Here is a 24,837-nt window from a genome sequence, read left to right as displayed (position 1 = left end):
AGTATAATCAGTTCCAGTACCAGCAACATCAGTTTTGGTATGCATCCTATTCTCTGTGAAGCCTTCTCCTTAACTGGATCTTGTTTCATCTGGATGCAGACTGACCTAATTTTGGTTTGTAAGTAGAAAGAAGAAAAAGGGAGTAAAGTGATTGTGCCGGTGATAACTTGCAATCCATGCCTGATTAGCTAATCCTTTGGAGTTGTTACTGTTGTTGTAGATAAGGGAGAATGTTGTAGGTAATGGAGCAGGGTTTTGTGCACCTGTGGTTTTTTGGTTCATTTGATGCAAATTGAATGTTGGCCCCTTCATACCCTCATACCCTTCTACAGCCTGTCTGTCCCAGTGGGGAGAAGTGACAGTGCAAAGATCTGTTTTTGACATATTGTTTTGTAATTCATTAAAGGTGAGAAATGGAGCCTCTAGGAATGAAATCATTCTGATGCTAAATACTCTCCAGCAGTTTATAAACTGGTCCCCTAGGGTTTGAATGTTAGCCAAAAGAGAACAAGCATTTGTTTTTACGTTGATTTCATAGATTCCCAGAAAAAGATACAACAAATATATTCTTTCTTTCTGCATCACGGTGCTTCAAAGAAGAAAATATCCATGTCATTTGTACTAATATTGCCTGATTGCCTATTGAGGTGGTATGATATTTAGTAATTGCCCTTGTCTCTATGCTGCCGAGTAATTAAAATCAACTCTCTTTATTGATGGATGGTGTCAAGGCCTGAGAAAAATATCATTGTGCTACACCTGAATTTTTTATAAATAAATTACAGAAAGTGGGCAAATGATAATGATTCTTATAGTGATTACATCAATTAAAATGAAACGCTGCAGGAGCTTCATCTCTAAAGTTCTTCTTTTGGGTCCTGAAGGAATTCACTCTAGGTCTAGGGCTCCTTCCCAAGTGGTCTAAGTAAAGTTGAAACACAGTAGGGTTTCAAAGCAGTTATGCAATAGTAACTAGGTATCTAACTGCTCTCTTCTGTTAAATGCACTTTATGTGAGGAGGGTTCTTCATAACTCGTATACATAGTGGTATTAAAACAAAACCAGCAGATTTAAAAAAGAGAAAATGAAAGAGATCCCTTCAGTGTTATTTCTAATTTGGTCACTGGTATCTCATTACTTTTTGAAAGAAAGCACAAGGATCTCAGCTGAATTTTTAACAGCAGAATAGTTATGGTTCTCCACAGATTAAAAAGAAGGCTTATGAAATTAAATTTAACAGGAGACACTGGCTAGACACTAGTAGCTTTACTGTGTGTGCAAATCTGAATCAAAATCTTAGAGCATTTCAAAGCTACTGGTGTGCAATTCATGAGATGTTAAAACCTAACAATGATAACCCACAACCTAATCCTAATCCAATTCTTAACCAAAGGCAAATTAGCATTTAGGTGCCCAAAAGTACTACAAAGGCAGCAACATCAAACCAAGCCAGACCAAGCAACTTGCTTAGGCAGAGGTCATTAACTGTAATAATGAACCCGTGTAGTGTATATATATATATATATGTAATATATACTCTATAGTAATGATCCCCCTAAGGAAAGATGGGGGTGTTGCATGCTCTGCAGCCCTAAGAGCAAGTCCAGCTCCACAAAGCGCTGCAGCTCATCAGTTATTAGGCGCATTAAGTCTTGATTTCATGATAGGCAACTGGCCCTATCAGGCTTCCAAAAGGGAGTGCAAAGGTGGATTATGCCATTTCTTGTAAATATAACCTCTGACTTTGGAGAGCCCAACTGAAACACATCACCTTTACTTCTGCAGGATAAAATCTTAACCTTTATCCAAGCTCGAACATAGTTTTTCACCTGAGGCCACTAACAATGTGGCTCTCAAAAGTTAATATACTGACCTGAACCACTAACTAAATTTTTAACTGAGTATTAACTGCAATCTGGAAAGCTATGTTCAGCAAATGGGGTTTGTATTGAATAAAATAGCTGACATGGAAGTAGCATGCATTTCTTAGTGAGTTTGCTTTAAACGTGCCTTAGGATCTCAGTAACATAAATCACAGCACTTCTATTATTTAATTTTTAATCTCAGCTCTTAATAGCCTCATAATTCACTGTTGCTTTTAATTACCATTCATATCTCCAATAACAAAAAAAAAAAATAGGCTCAGAGAAAAAAGAATTAAACATCAGAACCTGGTTTTGATTTAGAAATATTCATAGTATTAAAATAGAAATGTTGCTCCTGGCTATACTGTTTGAATTATACATTAACTCATTTCATCTTGTTTCTGTGGTGCTGTTTTGGATTATTTTTTCAACCATTGATTTACATTTCATGTGCAAGCTGAAATTCCACTTTTAATATTCAAAGATATTAAGTCAGTTTATAATTCATTAATTCATCAAAGTAAACATCATAGTGTACCAAAAGTGCTTTGTGTTGTATTGGCTGCTCACTGACTAGAAAGTGCCATAGGGGCAATGAATCAGAACATTTCCAAAGGGGTTGCAGAAATCCAAGATTCAGAAAAGCAAATGTAAACTCTAGTGCACTGTGGCTGACAGTCAGCCAGAAGGCATGTCAGAGACCAAACAGCGTCCTGAGGCAAATATGCATGCTGTTAACTATGCCATTTCAGTTTATATGAAGAAGTAAACTCATAATAATAATGCTTGGTCAGTAATTCATTTTTTCTAATCTAAACTGCAGTTGATATGTCTTGCATTGCTATAGAATCTGGACTGCATTGGAAAAATTCTTGATCCACTTCAGTGTGAGTACAGCCAAGACAAACTGTTCACTGCAGAGGAACAACTTGATTTAAACTTTACATTTCTTTAAGTCTAGTAATGATACACCTGCTTTCAGTTCACCTTTTTATATTTTACAAGTAGGGAGAGGCAAGGAGGAGTCACCATTTAATTTGTTGTCACAACTAGATTTCCCTCCAGCCTGTCTCCCTGCTTTCCTGCTCTGGAGCTGGCTAGAAACCAGAAAGGAGAACGGGGAGGGAAGGAAGGCCACCCTATGCACCCACAGGAGTACCCCTTGCAAGAACACCTGAACACCATCTCCAGCCAGTCTGCATCAGCCCTCCCTTGCAACACTGATTGCAGTTATCTTTGGATCAGACTATCAGCAGAGACTAAACACAACTGCTTCTATGTCAGGAGTTAATCATAATGGATTAATTAATTAGAAATTAAACTTCTGTCATCACTCTTCTTTCCTTCCCATCAGAACATCTTCTTTATTCATTTGCAAAAGAGTTCTGCCCAGGCACAGCAGAGCAGAATGCAGACATGTAGCTTGCATGACTACAGTGAGAAGTAGATGTGGGTATCTATGTATCTAGACAAAGACATATGTTTTTAAATATATGTATATACATAGATATATATACACTGAATAGTTTTCACTATAAATAAATACTGTAAGGAAATTCAATGTTTGCATATAAATTTTAAATCACAAGCTCTTGCTCTCCAGAAACTAAAACACCAGCTTTTCTGTCAAATTCAGCGGAAAAAGTACAGGAAAAAATGCGGATTTATCGCCATCTGGAGGGTGAGTGTGCTCACCCTCGTAGTTACCTGCTCTTAGTTTACTTGCTCGTAGTTGTCATTCTGGACTCTACATTACACGATGTGTATGGTGTCCTCAAGGAGAAGGGTTTCATCTTAGATACATGAAGTTTCTCATATTAGGATTATCATTAGGGGTAATTTGAACCAGCTAATGGAGTAGTTATGCTTCTTATCAGTCTTTGGACAAGGATAAACAACTCTAAAGCCTGGATGCTTAGCTGTTTGGTATTGTGCTCTACAGATCACATATCTGTGTCTTCAGAAGAAATTCCTGTATTCTCTTGCTTAAGGGAGGAGGCAGGAGGGATGGCATTGGCAGTGGAAGGGGTCAGAATGCAATGCTTCTTTTCAGCTTTTTTTCCTTTAAATTTGGGTTGCAGTTTTAGGACTCTTCTAGGGGTTAGAGAGTTTGGAAGGAAGCTCAACTTCAAAACCAAAAATTAATTCTAAAATTGGACCCTTTTCATTCACCCTGAGGAGATATGAAAACCAAAAATAAAATCCAGTCAAAGCCATTAAGTATCCTCACTCAGGCTGACAACTCTTCCCCTTTCTCCCCACTGCCAGGGAACTCACAAGGGAAGAAATGGTTCCTGCAGTAGAAACAACCCAAGCATGAGGTCCAATATTCCTTGCAGTACACAAGCATGGTTATCCCAGCACAGGCTGCACATAATGCACTTATCTTCCAACTGTATACAGGGACGTCACCGGTGCTGCCCTGAAAGTGCACCAGGATGCTGCAGCAATGGCATTACTGCGGTCCCCAGAATGTCTGTAAGGGACACAGACCTCATCATGCTGCCCTCCCCACAGCTTTTTCCGCTCCTCTGACACCCAATGAAGATCTGCCCTGAGGATGGTTTCACTGAGCACCAAGGACCAACAGTGAAGACCTGTAGACATCCTCTCTTTACCAGGTATGAAATGGGGATTTTGAGCCGAGGAGCCTTGTTAATAGAGGCAATACCAGAAAATCTTGTAAATGCATTACATGGTGCACCTCGAGCCTTTCCCAGTCAAGGAAAGAAATTACTGCCATTTCCCAGAGCAGGCATTAGGCTTTGTAGGGCTGCCAAAACTGTCGCAGTGTACCACTGACCCAGCAAGAAACATGTTAGTAGAAGCACTCAGTCATGCATGTCAGACAGGTACGCCTGCGAGAGCCAGTGCTGTCTTGCCAGGGGCTCAAAGCAAATACCAGCAGCTGGGGACAGATAATTCATATAGGAGCCATAGAGAAGCATAGGATAAATAATGCTGCCTATCAGCTATGCATAGGGGAAGAGAAAGAAGAGAGATTATGAGCAGCAGCTTTGCAGCCGTGCACCTGTCTGCCTCTTGCCCCGGTGAGGACGGCACACCTGGCCAGTGGTCTACTGGAACCAGGCTGCTGTGGCGGGTCAGAGCCTCCGAGTGCATGGGGTCAGGGTGAACAGCAGGCATCGCAGGGTGTTGCAGTAATATGCATCAGTCAGAGCATTAAGGTGCACGGTAATCTATTTTGTCAGGCTCCCAACCCTCACACCTGAACAAAGTCCTGCCTCAAAATCACCAAATGAGTAGTGTGGGCCTACAGTGATTTCTGGTCTCCTGTGCCACTGCATGGCCACATGAAGAAATGCAGGTCTGAGGAGTAAGTGTCTTATGTGTTCTTTCCCGGTGATAATCACCAGGAAAAATAAATAAAATGAAGCAGGCTGTAACAGTGGCAGCAAAATGATGTGCAGGCACAAATTAAAATGAATTATAAAAAATTCTAAACACACATGTGCTCAAGTGTATGTGCGAGTCTTCCCATTATAATCTTTTTGTACCATGATATGCTCTTGCTTAGAGAAATAAGACTTTTAATAACCTAAATCTCTTCATAAGGAGTAGTAATTTTTGTTCCTTATCACTATTGAAACCTTTATTTTATTTGTTGTTATGTCTGGACAGATGGCAGCCATTCCTAAATATGTCTTTACAGTACTAAAATAATATTTTAAGAATAATGTTAGCTGAAGATAATACTAAGTAAAGCAATATGATGGCAATGAAAATAAAATACACCACTCTGTGCAGAAAATTTGGGTTGGAGAGAAAAAGTGACAAAAAAGTGGGAGGAAGACTAAATCTTCTTTACATTATGCCTTCATATTCCTATTCTCGCATTTGGTTTTGTTTTCTCTCTTTCTTCCAGCTCTTAATTGGCAACAGTTCACCAGCATATGTGTTGTAGTTCAGCATGTAAGTTACCTCACAGAATTCAAAGGGACCCTTGTGGTACCTGCTTTAGTTGCTTGCTAAGATAAAGCCATTAGGCTGTCTTTTAACTGGTTCCCTGTTTTGCTTACTTGTTTTCTCTAGGGTCATAGGTTTCTACCACTGACTGCTCTTCCAACAGTTCTCACTTAACTAAGCAAGTATATTTTAAATTAGCAGTGTATCTACAGTGGTGTCTTAAGAAAATTATTTGTGCAGTGGTATTCCACAGTGTGAGAACATACTTACTGTTGTCCGTCTAACGTTGGCTGCCCTTTGCTTTCACCCTTGGAGCTTTTTGCTATGCCATGAGGAAAGCAGAGGTTTCTTGTGTTCCCTCTTTCTTTTTTTTCTAATCAGAGAGCAACCGTGAGCAAGGAAAGGGTCTTCACTCTCTCTCCCATGGGTAGTGCTCACACTCATGTCTTCAGCTGGTGCAGATAGCTAAGGACTCGGTCAGAATTTTCTATAAACGGATCCAGATCGTAGATCAAATTCTCTCAGCAGTGAATAGAGAGGATAGCACAAGATTCTTCCTTTTTCTGCTTGCCCACTGCCTTCTCTGTTTGACTACTACTAGGTCAACACCTAACCAAGATGCTCAGTTTAACCTCTTGAGCTCAATGGCCACTCAGCAGACATCATGCTATAAATAAGAATATTAATTCCCATTCTCCCAGCCTGAAGCACATACTGAGAATACAATCTAGCTCAAACATATTAGTGCTCAACAAAAATCATTGTCTTGCATTTATTAGTATCAATACAGAAATTTTCAGGTAGCCATATAAATGTTGTTTAGAAATAATTCCACTGAACAAGATCATACCTGGAATGAAGAAGCGCCCACACAGGATATATTCACCGATATCTTCCCAGTTGCAATGAGTGCCTGGAGTGAGTATGGCTTGAGTTTTACTGCCCTTTCTCTTTGGTGTGAATGATGGTAGCAAAACCAGTGGTCAGTATCAGGGCAAATATCAGTATGGTGGCCAAAACAGCTGCTGAAATTATGGTCAGTTTGTGGAGGGTTTGAAAGTATATAACTGTGATAAATTCATCAGGCAAAGAAATAATTAACACATCAGAGAATGATGCAAGGAGAAACTCTTGCCAGGAAAGAGTCTGTAAAGAATCAGAGGGTTTCACTTCACAGGGTTGTCCCCTGTAGCTGTTTGCCTTTATGGAACCACAAGTTTCTCAACAAGGGTCTCCCACAGGGGAAAAAAATCTTCCTTTTTTAACAAACCTCAAAATAATTCAAGCTGTCTGCCAGTAATTAAATCCATTACATTAGCAACAGGTGGTGAAGCTGTAATTTTTTCACATCTGTTATCATTTTCATGAGTCAGTATGTATTCATTGCAAGAGCTGTGTAAACCACAGAGCAGAGAGTGCTGGGTTGATGGCTATCATCCAGACAGCCGCTGTGCTCACTCCTGTAGTTATCTGAAGAGCAGAGCAGAGGGGATGTGAGAATATGTGACAGGCAGGAAGGGGTTTGGGCAGGATCCCAAAGGCTAGGAAGGCGGGAATTTAAAAGAGAGTGAAATTTCATAGGTGCTTATTAAACCGAAAGAGGAAGGGAACAATAAGAAAGAAAACGAAAACTTGGGTTGGGTTTACAGTGTTACATTGATATCTGTTTCAATTCCCTGCTATACTGTGGTATACTGAGGTTCATTGTGGCCTGAAGCATGTTTCTTGGTCACTCTGGTTTAGTAAATTTAAAAATTAAAATTCCTGGGAAATTTCATAGTCACTGAGGACAACAGGCATAGAATAGCTCATGTGTGTGTTAGTGAATTTGTCTCCGTCTCCAAAACACAATGCGTTTGCGCAAACTGGCTGTTGGGAATGGTGTACCATGGTGAAGAGGGCTGTGTAAGTTGCAAGATGAATTCTGGATGTTGAAGACCTTGCTGAGACAGAAAGCTTCCTTTACTGTGAAGAACATGGGGAATGGCCACAGTTCTGGGTTGATCTGTACTACAGCTGATTGTACATGTCACTCCTATATCGGCATCCTGCTGCCGAGATGTGCTGTGTCCTCATATCAGCTTTGGAGAGCAGCTGCAGCTCATTTGCTGTACTTCAGGATGCTGGACTTCCCAAGAACATTTTCCATGTCTTTTCCACCTTCCTCCAAACCCCACTTCTCCTTTGACTCAGAGGAGAGAGGTTCTGTAATTTCACAGAGCAGTCTTTTCCTTTTCTGGATACTGAGAATAAGTATGTATGGAGAGAGGAGAGAAATTCACAATTGTCCCGGTTTGAAGTAAAACCGAACCAATTTTCTGTTCTGTAACTTTACATCCTAGCTAGGCCTCCTCTAACTCTCTGAAATTAACGGCATATTGTGGAGAAAACTGCTTGTTCTCAGAATGATAAGACCAATGTTTGTGCTCCATGCCAAGGAACGATATGCAGGGAGGCCCTTGCTTATACTTATTGCTATAACAACCAAGGTCAGCCAATTTCGTTATTTGCCCCCTTAGAGGGTCAGAAACGGAAAAAAAGTAGGGGGGTCACATCGGTGGGGAGGAGCGGACAGGACAGGTGACCCAAACCTGACCAACTGGGGTATTCCATCCCATCTGCCCCATGCTCAGTATAAAGGCTGAGAGGATCAAAGGGTCAACCCCCTTCCTGCGATGGCCGACGTCCAGAGAGGACTCTGTCTGTTCATCTGCCTTTGATCCCGATCCGTGTGTTCCTGACTCCAGAGCTGGAATCCAGTTCCCATTCGTCACTGAGTCCAGTCTGGGACTTCCCCAGTGCCTGCCGGTGATGTGACTGTCATCCTGGGAGCTTGATACGATTTTGTATATATTGTATCTATTTCATTATTTTCTTCTTTATTTTTATTTTAATATTAATTCTTCATTAAAGTAGTTTAGTTCATTCTAAACTTCTGAATCTCCTTATCTCTTTCTCCTCCTCTCTCCTCTTTTAGGGGGGGGGAAGGGGGAGGAAGGGCCATCTGTCAGTCCGGTTTTGGTAAATTCGGCCGAAACCACGACCCCACTTCTCCTTTGACTCAGGGGAGAGAGGTTCTGTAATTTCACAGAGCAGTCTTTTCCTTTTCTGGATACTGAGAATAAGTATGTATGGAGAGAGGAGAGAAATTCACAATCAATTTATTTCCATCAGTAGTGACACAAGGTTTCAATTTAGATTTAGGACACAATGCCTTTCCTTAAAGAATGGTTTCTTCTCCCATAACTCCTTGCATGGCAATATTGAGGATACTTATTATTGTGGTGAGCTACTGTTTTGTGATCAATAACTTATTGTTCACTTAAGGAATCTTAAAAAAACCCAAAACTGTTTAGAACAAAAAGTATATAACATCGAATTATTTTGGGGGAATTTTTTAAATTGTGTCTTGTTCCATGACAATGAATAGATTACTGTAATTCTTTTCAAAGAATCATCATTTAACTCTGCCAAACTTTGAACCAACAAAAGGTTCAAAGGTTGTTTAATGCTAATGACTGTCATTAAGCTGAGGTTACTTGGCTGCGTTCCATTGTGAGGGGCAGGGTTTACCCAGCAGGTCTTGGCCTTGCTGGAACCTCTCCCATGGGCAGGGCTGCACATCAATCAACTCCTACCTGCGTCCTGGTGGAGTTGTGTCACTAGAGACTCCCATGTGGTCAAAAGCCCTTCAGGGACCATGTCTTTTTCTCAATGAACATAATTAAACAAACACCGGAAATTAATAACCCTTAAACTGTCTAAACCTCAAAACAACTATTGTGGAGTTCTGTATAGAGATAGAAATGTGTGAGACCCAGTCAGTCCAGGCATCCTTCCTGCCCTCCTTCTCCATTTCATATCCTTGATTTTGCCTCATCTTGGAGTGGGCTTGCAGGATAGTGTTATACTTGCAGAGGACTGTGGAGGCACTGTCACGGTCTCTTCTGAACTTGAAAGGCCCCACTGTGCACAAAAATCCCGATATCTGCTCTCCTCCTGCCCACCTCCTTCGGATACACCAACAACCCAGCCAGCCCCTGCCATCACTGCAGTCAACCTCACAACTCAGCCATTCTTTCCCAAAGGTATCCAAGGTCTCCATGAACTCCAGAGCATCACCCCAGCTCCTGGTGTGTCATCTCTAGCAGTGGCTCACGCTTGACTCATCTGCCAGGGCTGAAGCAAGGCCTCCAAGCATCCTCCTACTGTTATTCCAAGTGGAAAATGAGCAGGAGAAAGAAATGCCTGATGCCCATTTCTCTCTTTCCCCAAAACTGGATAACTATCCCTTAATTTGTGGGACAGTATTTGCTCACAGGAAGCCAAAGTCATGATTCAATACTATTTTTCACTGAAATCATTAGCTTCAGAGTTTCATGTGATTGACATTTCATGCCATTGACTGATACAGGGAGTCAGGACTGATACTATCTTCGCAAGGGAAGGAACCAAAGCAGATTCAATGGTCTTTGGGGAAGGGTAATTTATTTGTGAAGTTAGCAGTGTTATTTGATTATTTGTCTTCAAGGGTCGTATGGTGGAGGCAGTCTTCCTGGGAAATCATTAGATGTGTTTCAGTGATTCACTGAATGCTGGCCAAAGCACTGTTTGTAATAACTGATTTATCTGAATCCTTTTCAAATCCTTCCCTCTATGAACGTTTCAACAGTTTCTTTCCTTTGTAAATTCCGGGTAGTTATGTGTTACTCAGGACGATTGTATGAAAATGGTTTCAAACACAATGATTACGTATTGAGCAGATGAGCTGTCTTGGGTTTATGTCACAGCCCATCTGCCTGTTTTAAATAGGCTTCCTGCATCGTGCCACTTCCTCTTCATTAGGGTGGGTAGACAGTAAAAAAAACCTGCTTGCATGTAGCATCTTCATTCCGTTTGACCTTTCCAGAGTGTTATTTCACATGCACACCTCAAAGCTTGCATTTCCTTCTGCAAATACAATTTGAAACTCATTGTATTTTGGCAGCCGGTGCCATTACAACAAAAGCTTTTCCTTCTTTATCCCACTACCTTTAGTGTGGAGGCTGAAATACGACATGTCTGCCAGAGATGCTGTGGTCTGAGGTAAGTAAGTTCAGGACACATATTCTGGATCCCACAGAGATCTGAATTGTAGTGGAAGTGGGAAGTGTGTATGTCTTGGTCCTATGCTCAGCACTGAAGGACATATATACTTGAATTTCGATTGGGATCAGACTAAAAGTTAAAATTGAGTTTGATCTAGACACTGTATCAGGCTCCCATCCACTGTGACTACTTAAAATGAAATTTTTTTCTCTACAGGTTTTATATTATAATCCCTCATAGTTACAGTAGTCTGGATGAATACTTTGCATTATGATGAACCAGCCACAAGGTGTCAATATAGCGTAGCAGATTCTTAGTAGAGTTTTGCTACTACAGCATCACTTGACTGTTAATTCAATTAAAACCTGCTTTCTGGTGAGTTATTTGAATAGCTAATTGCAAAAATTCAGATCTGATCACATATTTTGTATGTAATTTATTTAATCAATGAAGTCTTGTCATGTTAAGGGGGAGGGGTAGGGGGGAATTAGTATAAATGGTTGAAGTAAAAAAATGTGACAAGCCACAATCTACAAATCCTGTAGCACTGTGTTTTAGAAGGAAAGGCTTACAAAGTGGGATGTTAGACTAGTGGGGGTGAACTAATTTTTGTCAAAATATGAGAAGTGACCATAAGCAAGAAACACAACATATGAATTAATTAACTCTTCACAGTAAGGAGTCAAAATATGTAGAAGAACTGGTGCCTATCCTCATTTATAAAAGGCGTAATGACTGGTGAGACAAGATAAAGGTGGAAAAGCAATATTAAAGAGTTTAATTTTGTTTCTTTTAGACATACATTTGTGTGCCTTTTAAATATAAAAACAAATGCCTCAAAAGAGTCAGAGCTAAAGCTGAGGTCTGAATTGCAAAGGACATGGAAGCAATTTGGTTTTGTACCCCATCAGGGGGTTAGGATCTAGGGAAGGAAGGGCCTGTTAGAAATGAGAATGAAAGGCTGTTAGGAAAATGACTCCTAGAATTGTGAATATTATCTCTTTGAAGTATGCGTTAATGGGTTTTGGTTAAGAATTTTCAAAGGGGTTAAGGACTTAGCTCCCGTTGAATGTCAGTGGCTTTTGGACACTTCACTGGCATAATCTGCTTTGAAAATCCCAGTTTAGAATATTAATTTTAATGTATCTTTTCCACTGCAGTAGAAGGGAGCAGATCCATGACAGAGATGAACAGAGATGCTACAAAAGAAAATAAGTTTCTTTGTATTACAGTCTTTTTTTATAAAATATTGTACTTTACTAATCTACTCAGTCAACTACAAAAGTATATATAATAGGTGGCTGAGCAGAGGATATTACATTACATGACATCCTTCACTTGTGTTAATGACTCCGTATTGTGCTTTGCACAAAGTGGAGAGCACTGGATAGCAGATAATACCATAAAAAATATATATATCATTGGCTACATTTCTTAAAAGGACAAAGGGAAGATAGAGCCTGTTTATGCAAAGAGCTGGTTTTCTCAGGTTCTAAACCAGCTGTGACACCATGTTGTCCTTTGAGAGATATTTTATTGGGCAACAGATCAGTGTTGGAGGTCAAAAGAGCAACAGCAATAGATGCATCATGTTCCCTGGAGCTCCCTGGGGGCAGATTGGGACAATAGTTAGAAAAACTGCAAAGTCTGTGGGAATAAAACACTTGCTGTTATTGTGCTTCGCTCTTTTGTGTTTCTTTTTCATATCATATATCTTAATGAGGGAAGGACCCATACACGATACTGGTGTGATGGTAAATAAAATGCTACAGGACAGCTTTATGCTCTACAGAATGAAAATATATTGAAAAGGTGGGTTTGCATATCAACAATGGCAACTAAAAGTGATGGAAAAGCCAGCAGAGAAACACCACTGCTAATCCCACTTCAGACCTTACTGTCAGAGACTTGATCTTCAAGTGGAGAAGAGAGAATATCCTTGCTCCACTTTAGTGGTTTAGTGAAACTGTGGGTTTTAAATACTCTTTTTGTTTTAAAGGAAAACAAGTCTGAGCATTTTCTTTCTTGGAATAAGCTGGGCACACACTAAAACAAATTACCTGTGATGTGGTGGTATTAAATTTATCATACAGTGTTTGGGTTTTGGTTTTTTTAATTGCTGTTATGCTGAAGACAAGATAAATAGGTGTGTTCTCAACAGGATTTAAGTAAAGAAGTGAGGTTGACTGGCAGCTCATTTTAGGAATGGGAGAATGAATGTTAAAAAAAACCCCACATACAGAAGATAGAATGTAAGAGAGTTCCAGTGAATACATGATTTCCAACAAAAGTTTGTCACTTCCAGATTTTCACCATCACTACTGCTGTAAATAGCAAAAGAGCTTTTTTAACTAAGAAATTTCAGGCACACAGTAGCCGAGCATAATTGGTTACTGTGACTGGAGTGCTTGTTACTAGACAAGAGCCCAAATCAAAGGCTTAGATCTGTACAAAACCAAAGAATTCCTCTCGTGACAGATGAACAGGTTTCACTGTGTGTATCCTGGTCAACCTGTCACCAACCCCATCTGTTCTGTCTGCCTCTGAAAAATGAACAACACCGCAGCAGAGGAAGCACTCAGCACATAGCACGGCTTGTTTGAGTTTTAACTAGTTTTATCCAGCCTGGGCTAAGGAAGCCATTTTGTGAGATGATAAGGCTGAGCTTCCTACTCTTACTGTAACACTGTAATATGCCCAAGACACAGAAACTGTGTTACCTGAGCATCAGTAAAGGGTTTACAACACCGCAGAAGTAAATGAGAACAGTTCCTGACATGAAGAACCTGAGAATCTAGTGGTGTATCTTAATTACCTGTTGTATGCAACCTGGTCTGCTTCCTGCCAGCTTGAGGCATGGATAAAATTTGCTCATGTTTGTTTACAAAAAAGATTTATCCTGCAGGATGTTGATCAGTCTCCTCCAGATCCTCCAGGGCTGCTCGGTATGTTCTTATTGTTACTATGTGAGCATTAGTAGTTTTATTACTATTATGCCTGGGAGCTATTTCCTGGACAATGATTTTATTTTCTTGGCTGTGAACAGAAAGTTGGAGTTCCTGCCATGCTGCATTTACCATCTCAGAGATAACACATGGGTCCGTGCATCTGGGGAATCACATGGAAATCACGAGCCAATATTTGATCAGCATAGATAGCAACAGCCCTTGTGCATGGGCAAGCCTAACTGCTATCAAACCTCTCGTAGGGAAAGCAGAGCTTTAGGGAAGGATTGGAGGGAAGATGTTGTTATGGCTTTGTCGCTTCATTGAGCCACATCAGCCATATGGAAGCAAAGCACAAGGATACTTGTGAGAAAAACTAACAGCTAAGTAAGCAGAAAGCACACTGGATCTACCCTCCGTGAGGTGTGTTAGTGCTTTGCTGCCTCGGACCCAGGTCTTTTGCATCTTGAAGTAACAGACTTTCTATTGAAACAATAGATTATGAAGTGGAGAACGTCCCAATTTATGCGTCCTCTGCTACTACAGATACTAGCTTTGTGCCCATTAGTGTTTAACAGGAGTCAGCAAAGAGGAAATGATTTAACTTCCACCATAACTAGCCACTCCAGACTTTGAATTATCTTGGGCTTCTCCCAGCTTGGAGTGTTTGTCCTAAGAGCGTGCTGTCTCAAAGCAAGCCACCTACTTTAAATTCAGTAGGCTGCATTTTTTCTCAGATTTTAATGTTTTGGCAGGTCAGCCAAACACAAATTAGATGTGAGTGGCACTATTCACTGTGTGAATCACAGAAGGAAATTTATAAGCACACTGTCTTCACACACACTTCTGCTTAATGATGTTACCCAAATTGTAACCTTAAGATCTCAGAGGCTTTCTTCTAGACTTCGTGTCTGTCAGCATCTGCAGACAAACTTCATGAGAAAGGGGCTGCTTATGATTTCTGTCTGTTCATACTCCTTCACAGATACTTTCTATAATGCCTGACTTAGACCATCATTTATAGTTTCAGTGTGGTGTAGTCTTTAGCGAGACCTGTGAATCATTCCTGTGTCTACTGTTGGAAAGATAAGTAAACATACAATCAGAACTAGGGAATGAGTATTTGCTGTTGGTTGGCTACTAGCACAGCCTTTGATACCACTGGGTATAGCATAATTCCTCTCAAATTGGCAAGAGGACTGTGAAGGTAACTCAAAGACTTAATTTGGCTATATTACAAATAGTTAGTTCACTTACTTTCTTCCTCTTAGCCTGAGGTTCCTCCAAGGTGTATTCTGAGTACCGACAGTTAGAAGCGATTATTCCTTAATCTCCTTGCTTTAAAATGCCATTTTTCTTGGTTTTCCTTCTTCTTCCTGTTAAAAAAGTCTTTGCTTTAAGAAGCCTGAAACCCCAGTACCTTGCTGCTAGTGCAATCATTGCTGGCTGTGCAGCAAAGATCTGAAGCATTATCATTTGGCCAGTCTTGCAGTTCCTGACAGTCACATAACACTGAAACACGTAGGGATGTAAGTCAGTCTAACAAGGCAGGATACAGGCCAAGATGCTGCTGGAAAGGGTAGGAGAGTTCTAACTGGTGCTGTCTCTCTGCCTCTATGTACAATGAGAATAGAGGAGACAGGGATAAAAAGCATTTTTACAGTTATCTGCAATTATATATATACAATATGGCATATACTCAGTATTTTGAAGCAAACTAATTTTGAAATTCTTGCTACAGTTTGGAACAGCTGGTGAAAGTTAGGGAGAATAGCTCTTTGCAAGTGCTTTTGGAACACAGCACTTCCTTTGCAACACGCTGGTTGTTCTGCAGGAACATAGTGCTGTGACCTGAGTGCATACCACCTTGACCTCATGACCATAAGAAAAGTCATCAAAAGTTGTTGTTCCTGAAGGCATCGTTCAGAACACTGCCAGACTTGGTGTCATTGACCATGAGTCACAAATCTGATAATGCAATTTAAGATATTGAATCATATCCTCAACTTGTGATTCATTATGGGACTTAAATGCCACAAATGGTGTTCTGGACTCTATTCCAATATATATGTGTTCAGATACCCTTCCAAAATAAGCAAGTGACTAAGAGCCATAAATTCAGCTCACCTCAACCACTAATAGTGCCCAGAAAGATTATGCTTTAGCTTTTCTGGCAAAGGCAAGGCAATAAACATTCCAGTACGTACTGCCCCCCCTCAGATTGCCTTGCTTTTTCGCTCTGAGGATGCCAAAACTAAATTTTCAGCATTTCCAAGGAGGTTAATTCTGTTTCAGGCAAAGAGAGGTAAAGTGACCTTACAGCGCTCATTAACCTGTGTATAAGACTCCGTTTCTTGAGACACAACCTGCAAATAATTGTTTGTGGTAAAGCATATGGGAGAATGCAAGTGATCTGCCCCACATCTGCTCCGAAGGGAGCATGCAGCACCTGAAGAAAAGAGGACTTCAGAGCAGATCTGACAGAGCACACTGCTTATGCACACGGTCAAAGTACTGCCTTCATCTCCTGGGAGTAAAATACTGTTTTCTGGAAAGCAATCATTGCCCGTCAAATGCAATGTCTCTTCCAGAGCAATATTTTTCTGAGTTTTCTTTATCGGTGCACACCAACACACACACTATCTCCCACCAGGAAAAGTCATTCATGGTTTGGAGTTGGTAGAACCATCATTTTGAATGGACCACTCAACAACTTTTGGGCTTGTGTTCAACAATAGATAAACTAAAAATCATGCCTTGTTGGGTGCCACTGACACTGAATACCATCTGCTGCATAGACTGTATTGTATCTACTCCATGCAGTTCCTGTGAGTTGTGTTGTTTCTATTTAAACTTGTTTATTTTCTATAGACTATCAGAGCACTGTATGCCCTCAGGACATAGATTCCCACATTGCTGTTTCCTCTTTTAACGGTTCCAGTAATGACTCCCAATTACTCAACCTTGCATACGGATGTGGAATGCAAGTGTTCAGCTAATTTCAGCAAGTCATTTTGACAGATGACCCATTTATCAAACAGCAAACAAGCAAAAGGTCTAAATGCTAAAGGTGGACACTCACATCAGAAATGAGGTCTCCTGTACATACCAATAAGTCACAAAGAACATTTATAAGCTGGGGAGAAAATATTACTTGAGATCAGAAACTCACACTTCTTAACACATAATAGTCCAACCGTGATAGCTGCAGAGTGGTTTTAAGTGGCCTCAGCACTGTTGTATTATAATAACATGGGGTTTTTTTTAGAATTGGAAATTGATCTATACTGACATATAAAGATTTGGTAGAAGAAATCTGAGCGAAATTGTATGGGGTTTTATTGTGAAGTAACAAAATATTCTTGCTAAAAGAAGATTTTTTTTTTCATTCTATGACTACTATTTGTAATTTGTTCTGTATATCTGCTTGCATCACTGTGTTATATTAATTGGTTAGTAATGCAGTAGTTGATATAAAGAGCCAAATCTGTTGGATGTGAATGTGATTAAAGACTAAACCTCGAAGTTGCAGCTACTCCTCTTACAACTGAATCTAAGGTATGATTTCATTGGCTTTACAATAGTTACTCTAAATTTCCACATGTGGATGTGATTGGAGAGTCAAGCACAGCAAATATTAAGCACAACTTCAATAAAACTAAATACACCTAACAGACGTCCAAAACACAGTATGAAGATTAAGAGGGAGAACTGCTTGAATCAAAGCAAAATTTCATTTCGGTCCCACTGGCACATTTCATGTTATCAAACTACATACAATTCCTGATCATTTTGAAACAGGAAGTGAAGGTACGATGAGAGTTTATAGTGCGTATTAACAAGGAGAAAACAAATTCATAGGTGTCAACATCAAAGCAGCTTAGAAAAAAATGCTTGAATACATTTGCTTTTGAACTACTGCAGACGTAATAGTCTGTCAGTCCCTGACTGAAATGCTCTGGTTGCAGCGTGTATCATCACAGTAGGTGCTGGACTCAAATCAGATATGATATTTTGTGAAAAACTGCAGAGATAGTGGAATTGCCAGAAGATCTGTGTAGCAAGAGGTTCCAGTGTGAGGGGGATGACTAATCACCATGTCAAGTGTAGGACCTAAATGGAAAGGATCATAGTACACTCTCAAAAATTTAGCATCAGTACCAAGAGGAATTTGGGGAATAGAGAAAGTATTGATAACAAGATCACATCAACCAAGCACAGCTCCAGAACGCACACCAATGTCAAGCAAAAATGCTGTTCAAGGAGCAGAGTTTGACTGGTATGAAATAGGTGAGCTGGCACAGAGCATCAAAGTTCCCAGGAAAACTCCCTGAAAAAGAAGGGAGTTGAAGGCATTTCTGTTTCTCAATAATGTTCTGAAAACACACCAGGAGGACACTAACATTACACCTGATTTAATGAGAGAGAGAAACGTGCACCAAGGCTCCTGGCAGAGCAGCCCTTCCCTGGAGCCAAGAGCAGCACTGCCTGATTTGGGAGCCAGATTGGGAACTGTCCCCATGGTTCAGCATGTCCGAGAGTAGCACATCAAAGAGATCTGGTAATTAACGTAATCACACTATGAGCAATAACTGTTTAGTTGCCTTTTCAAGAGTGTTACCTGCAATTATCTTGCTGAAATGTTGAGCTATAAATAACTGTCAGAAGGAGCTCGCTGACGAAGAGTCCCAAAGCACTGAACGGCAGGTGAATGGAAGTTGATTTAGACTGTCCTTACGCACTGCTGACGGATGATATATTTCAGAAGAAAAAAAGAAATTACACAGTGAAAGACAGAGACTTCAAAATGTTTGAGGTAAATTTACACCCATTTCTCAAATTAGTTATACAACACTATGTAGGTCTGAAAATACAGAACTCCCGTTCATGATAAAGTTTGTGTAAAATTAAAGGCACCAAGTGAGAGAGTGAGTGAACTGGAGTGCAGTGTGCTGGTGGCCAACTCTCCCTTCCTCCATGAAGTATGTGGTCCAGGTCTAATGCAGTGCTGCTGATTCCTTTCCGGTTCCTTTCCCACTTCCTTTTAGTTAATTTCCTTTTCCACTTGAATTAATTAACATTATTATTCTGAGAAGAGAGTCTAGGGAAAATGTCTTGCATTATATTGCATATTTTCTTAAATTTCATCCAAAGTTTATTTCAGCAAACTAAAGGTAGTTCTTTTTCCTTGTGATTCTCATTTTCAGGGAGTGTAACAGGACTTCATTCAACTTGTATTTGATCTACGGATTTTTCTGTGCCTTCCCAAAAGTATTAGGAATATGACACAAACCCCCAAATCACTATTTTCAATATTTACGATGTGTTCTGGCGTTCTGGTGCAAAGTATGTATATGAAAGCCTCAGCTAAGCTTTGCTCTCTGGTACGTGCTCAGTTTTAACCAGAGGATTAAGCTGAGGCTATCAAGAGGGAGTTAAACAAATGCTGACTATTGGCTCAGGTGGTGCCAAGGCACAGACCATGCAGCGATACAAAATGTGCACGAAGAAAACTGAGCTGCAGAATCTCATGCACAAGTCTGAGCTGTGCTGTTATGACTTTTGAAGTTAGAAGTTAGCCAGGCAGGATATCCCCTGTCTCTTGTGCTTTCAAACATTTCATTTTGCTTACTTTTAGATTAGCTACTTCATTTCAAAGGATACATGGATTCAATGACAAATTAAATTTTTTTGCACCTCTAACTTGACAGACCAATTCTCAGTTTCAGTATTGACAAGCTTTTCTGCCTAAAAAAATAATTCACTGCAAATGATTTAATATGACCTGAGAGAACATCGTAAGACAGTAAAAATGGCTTAAAAAATACAGTGTAGCATTCTGTCTCCCAAAAGATTACAACAGGATGCATTTGACTGCCTTGGTTTATAAAACCATTCTAGTAACAGTTATATGTACAAGAATTGTCAAACTTATTGTTACTAGAGGTCAATTTTCATGTTCTCAATACAAGTGTAAAATATAGATGACAAATTTCATTGTAGCCTGACAGTTTTAGATATGCAATAGATATAATATCAAAAGTATGTCTTAAGCTAGAAGTGGCATTTTTAACATTTCTCAGCTGAATACACATTCTTCACAATGTTTTGATCTTTTTGTAGCAGGACATGAAAAATGTACACCAGAAAGCTGCCTCATGCTCTAACAAGCTATTTCCTATGAGCCAAACTTTTTTAATGCTGCATTCTTTGTTATTTTGAATCAGTGCAGCAATAGGAACAAACCTCATGAGAGTTCTAGCAGATTCTAGGACAATGAAAATTTCAAGGAACTGTCGAATTTCATAGTTTTCTATATTAGTAGTACTAGGCTCTCCCTTTTTTCCCTCCTGCATTGTCTTCTACCCTGTTAAATGTTCAAATCGTTCCAATTTCTTATTCTGATCCCAGCAGTTGCCAAGGATGGGCTCAGCTCTACCTGTATTCATCTTCATGATGGTGCTCTAGTTACCTACAGAATCACGAAATCTGCTAAATTCTCACATAAAAAACAAATTGAATAGTTGGCCTCATGTAGTCCTTGCATGCCATATCTACATAGTCTCCCCAAGAACTGTGAAAATACTAACGGTGAATAGATATCTTCCCTTTGAGCCTCTGTCAAGACAATGGCATTGTATGAGGCTAAAGGAAACTGCATAGCCAGCAGCAGACACTTACAGATAAGATTCAGCAACTTCATCTCTACTGTATATAAAACATACAAACATGTATGTATTTAATCACACAGAAGAAGTTTTTCTGCATGCTCAGAACTTCCTGTGTTCCAGCTTGTGTCCATTGCCCCTTGTCCTGTCACCAGGCTCTACTGAGAAGAGCCTAACCCCATGCTCTTGACACCCGCCCTTTAGATATTTATAAATGTTGATAAGATCCCCTTTTCAGTCTTGTCTTCTCCAGGTTAAAAAGACCCAGGTCTCTCAGCCTTTCCTCATAAGAGAGGTGTTCCATTCCCTTGATCGTCTTTGTAGCCCTTTGCTGTACCCTCAAGAAGCAGTTTCCTGTCCTTCTTGAACTGGGGGGCCCAGAACTGGACAGAGTACTCCAGATGGGGCCTCACCAGGGCAGAGTAGAGGGGGAGGATGACTTCCCTCAGCCTCTGGCCACACTCTTTTTAATGCACCCCATACATACATACATATATATATAATTTTTGATAAAATGAATTACCTACCTTATTCTGAGTTATTATGACTTGGACAATAATACCTTTCCCGCAGAAGTTTAGTGTGGGAGCGAAGAATGTATTTCCAGGGACAGTTAAGAAGGTTTGATATTTCACCTAATGGCTAGATGAAAACGATGCTGGTGCCCAATTTCCATAATCTTTTGAAAGTTCTGAAAGGACAGCAATGTAAAATCAGTTGTACAGCAGCATGGTACTCTGTTATATCCCGCATATTATATTATTGCTAGCAAACTGTGATTTTTCTCTTTTTTGGTGCTGTTTTTGCATCTTTCCCCCCCACTTCCCATGAATACATTCCAAAAATATAAGGAAAAGTTTTGATTCTATTAAAATAAAATGAAATGCATGAGTTTGTATGGAGGGAAAATTACATCATAAGAAATTATTTTACTGGCTGCACAGTCAAACCTTTACAGTCCATAAGAATTTGTGATGGTTCATGGCAACCCTGAGAAAGTAGATCTCTTTGTACCAGTGATCATTAGGAAGGCTTAAGACGCTTTTTTCTTACCTGCTGTACCCTGGCTGTGTGGATATTGCAGTTGAGTCAATTAAAATTCAGTTGCTTTGGAGACAGAGTGGCTGAAATGTTGTCATCCACGCAGGGGGACAGAAAGGACCAAGGAGCTATACTTCACACGCCCTGGACAGTCAAACTTGCTTTCCATCTGGCTAATGGAAATTAGACAGGAAAGGACAAGGGAAGGTGTTTCTGTCTTGAAAGAAAAGGTGAATACAGTGAGTACCTTCCAAAGAGGCGTGTGACTCAGTTCCTAAACCTCCTGATATAACTGCTCCATTAAGGCTGCAGTAATCCTCTGTCACTGCTGGACTGAAGTCTTCACTGTGTCTGACCAGCAAAGGAAGACCTGGAGGCAGGCACACCTGCAAGTGTTTGTGCTGAAAGGCAGCAGTTATAAACAAAATAACTCTCTTGTCTAGATAGGACCCACTAGAGGACCCATGGCCCAGGGTTTGGAACTTGATGATCTTTAAGGTCCCTTCCAACTCTAACCATTCTATGATTCTATAAGGATTTTCTCTTAAATTACCTTTTTTAACTGCAGTTTGAAGCTGCCCATTAAAACTTTACACCTTTGCTATTAATTACAGTATGTGGTAGCAGTATTTTGACTGTGTTACATAGATTTTTTTAGAGGGGAAAAGAAGCCAGATGATCCAACAGAGTAGTGCAGTCATCTCCCCAGCAAGCATCAGTGCCTGAAGATTGTCTGTCTTGACAGAATATTAGTGACCATCATTCAAGAGTAAGGCAGTGGCTAAGCAAAATCTTTTAGTTATGACTCTTACATGATCAAAGCAAACTTTTCGAGTTAATATTTATAACTAGCATCTTTACAGATGAGGAAAAAGCGACAACAAGGTCATACTAGCATTTCTTCCATATGCATTTGCCAAATGAATAATTTCTTTTCACACTCCTTTAGAAAAGGCTGTCATTACCGCATCCTATTTTCACATTCAAAAAAAATGAATCATAGAAACTTCTCTTTTGCAGCACTTAATTGGGCTATTAATACTGTTTTTCTATTTTGCTGGAAAGTTATTTATATTAATTATCAGTTTTTCTCAAAAGAAAAGTTCCTGGGCCATTCACTGAGAAAGTGTGACAAAGGTGCAACACCAAGGAGGGCCTTTTTACCAGCAAACCTTCTCCCACATTAGCCATTGAAGCAGCTAAAAACTACTCCTTCCCAGCAGCCCATCTTATTCCTTACTATCAGCTGAAGACAGCTACATGCACTAGACTAAGAAGTTCATTGCACTTCTCAGTGTGAGCATTTTTTTTCTGGTTCTGTGCAGCTGCCAACCTGTCTGCTCTCCCGAACGTTGTGGGACTCTGACAATTTCTAGTGATGACAAAGTAATTCAGCACTGTCTGTGTTTATTCCTCCAGGAATACGCTGCTTTAGCAGAAGCATATTTGCAATGTGCGTGACCTCTGCTCTCCTTAATAATTCTTTTTGACAAAATAGAGAGACAGGGTAGCATTTTTAATGGAAGCTGTATTAACTGCTACATCTTCCTGATTTAGGAACTGGTAAAAAAAACCCTGAGATTTATTTAATCCCGTCTAAAATGCATGCTTTTCATAAAGTTACTAAGCAAATCAGAGAAGCCCAAGAGGGCTAATTTGTTCTAAAGTTGATGGCTAAAGGTGGAGCTGGTTTCTGTTGGAATTGTGGGTCTGAGCTGCTCTCAAAGGTACAATCACTAGTACAAAGTAGTAGTACAAACTACTAGTACAAAGCTGATGCTTCTAGAAATCTTGGCTCAGATCTGTAGGACCACCATGCCTACAACCAAGAGAGGAAGAAAGGTTTCTTTAACATTATATTTGTCTTTCTGAACTTCTAGGGCTGAGTAGTTCATTACTGATGTAGTCCCAGGACAGTTCTGCCTCTCCATGCTCCCCTAGAAGTTATGAGCAGCCAAGAACAACTGAAGAACTATCAGCATTAACCGCACAATAAAGTTGGATGAAGATGTAGGCTAAAAAAAAAACCAACTCATACTACTGAGTGGTACATGCTAGCAAATAATGACATTTTAATAGTGGCCACCTGCCATTAAGATACAGTCTGGTTTAAGTGTTTTTTACATGCCCACCTTTGCCACACTAGGACAAGAATACAGCTGCTGTCATGAGAGTGTAGGGCAGCTTCTCTGATCTCAGTGGAGGTTCAGTCCCATTCCCTGAAGGTTTCTGTCATCATTCTAAAAAGTTCCCTTTATATATTTCTATTGAAAAACTGGAATGCTAAAAAAAAGAAATCAGTTTTCTTATTTCTGCATTTTCAAATTCAGTGAGCGTCTCTTTCCACTGTTCCTAATGGACCATAGGCTGAAATTACTCTCATCTGTTTATTCATAAAGCAGCAGCAGCATTCATTCTTTGAGCATAAACGTAGCCTCCTGCACCAAAGCAATACAATTGTTTTACTCTGCATCACAGAAGAGATTCATTCTTATTCAGATTCTTATTTATCTGGTTGGCTAGTTAGTTGGGCAAAATTTGGTAAAACTAAACTAAGAGGATCAAATATAGATCTACAGCCTGCAAAGCACTCCTTAATCAATAAGATTGTGTTTAAACATGGTTTTAAAATTATTTGTTAAGGAATTGTTTTTAAACATAGATACAAACTGAAAAATTACTCCTAAGCACATTTCTGGCTTTCAGGGGAGCCTTGACTGAAGACCCAAGATGTTGTGGCCTGTCAGACCCTGTGTCCTTAAAACACTCTGAGAAGACTTCAGTATAAAAGCATTTGCAAGTTTGGGGACTTAAGTATTGGGTTCTGAGCTGAACTTCTGTGTGTGGACTTATCACTATTTGCCATACTGGTAGTTGGTTTTGGAACAAAAGGGGGAAAAATCCCCCACAAATCCTGAAAAATCAAGTGCTTTTGTGTTCAAAAGGAACTGCAGTTTTTTAGCAACTAGCGCTGTTTAAACAAGCATGGGCTAACAGTGAAAATAATGTCTACGGTCTGGTTACGCAAGTAAGCTATTTTAATTGTTGCTATTGGAAGACAAGTATCAGCATACTACATCTTAAATCATCTGGAAAAATGTATTCCTTGGCTTTTTTTCCATTCAATGAAATGTTGTTTAAAACAGAGAAAACAGTTCTACTTCCTTATATGTTTTTAGTGTGTCATCAGGGCATTGCTATTTATTTTGCAAGGTCAGAGTAACTATATGATATTAATTTCACTAAATTTTTGAAATATGGCCTAGCAACTATCTATTAAAGTGACTGACTAAAGTGCATACT

This window comes from Numenius arquata, chromosome 9, assembly GCF_964106895.1.
Source record: "Numenius arquata chromosome 9, bNumArq3.hap1.1, whole genome shotgun sequence".
In the NCBI taxonomy this organism is placed as follows: Eukaryota; Metazoa; Chordata; class Aves; order Charadriiformes; family Scolopacidae; genus Numenius; species Numenius arquata.
This window is presented reverse-complemented; position numbering follows the sequence as displayed.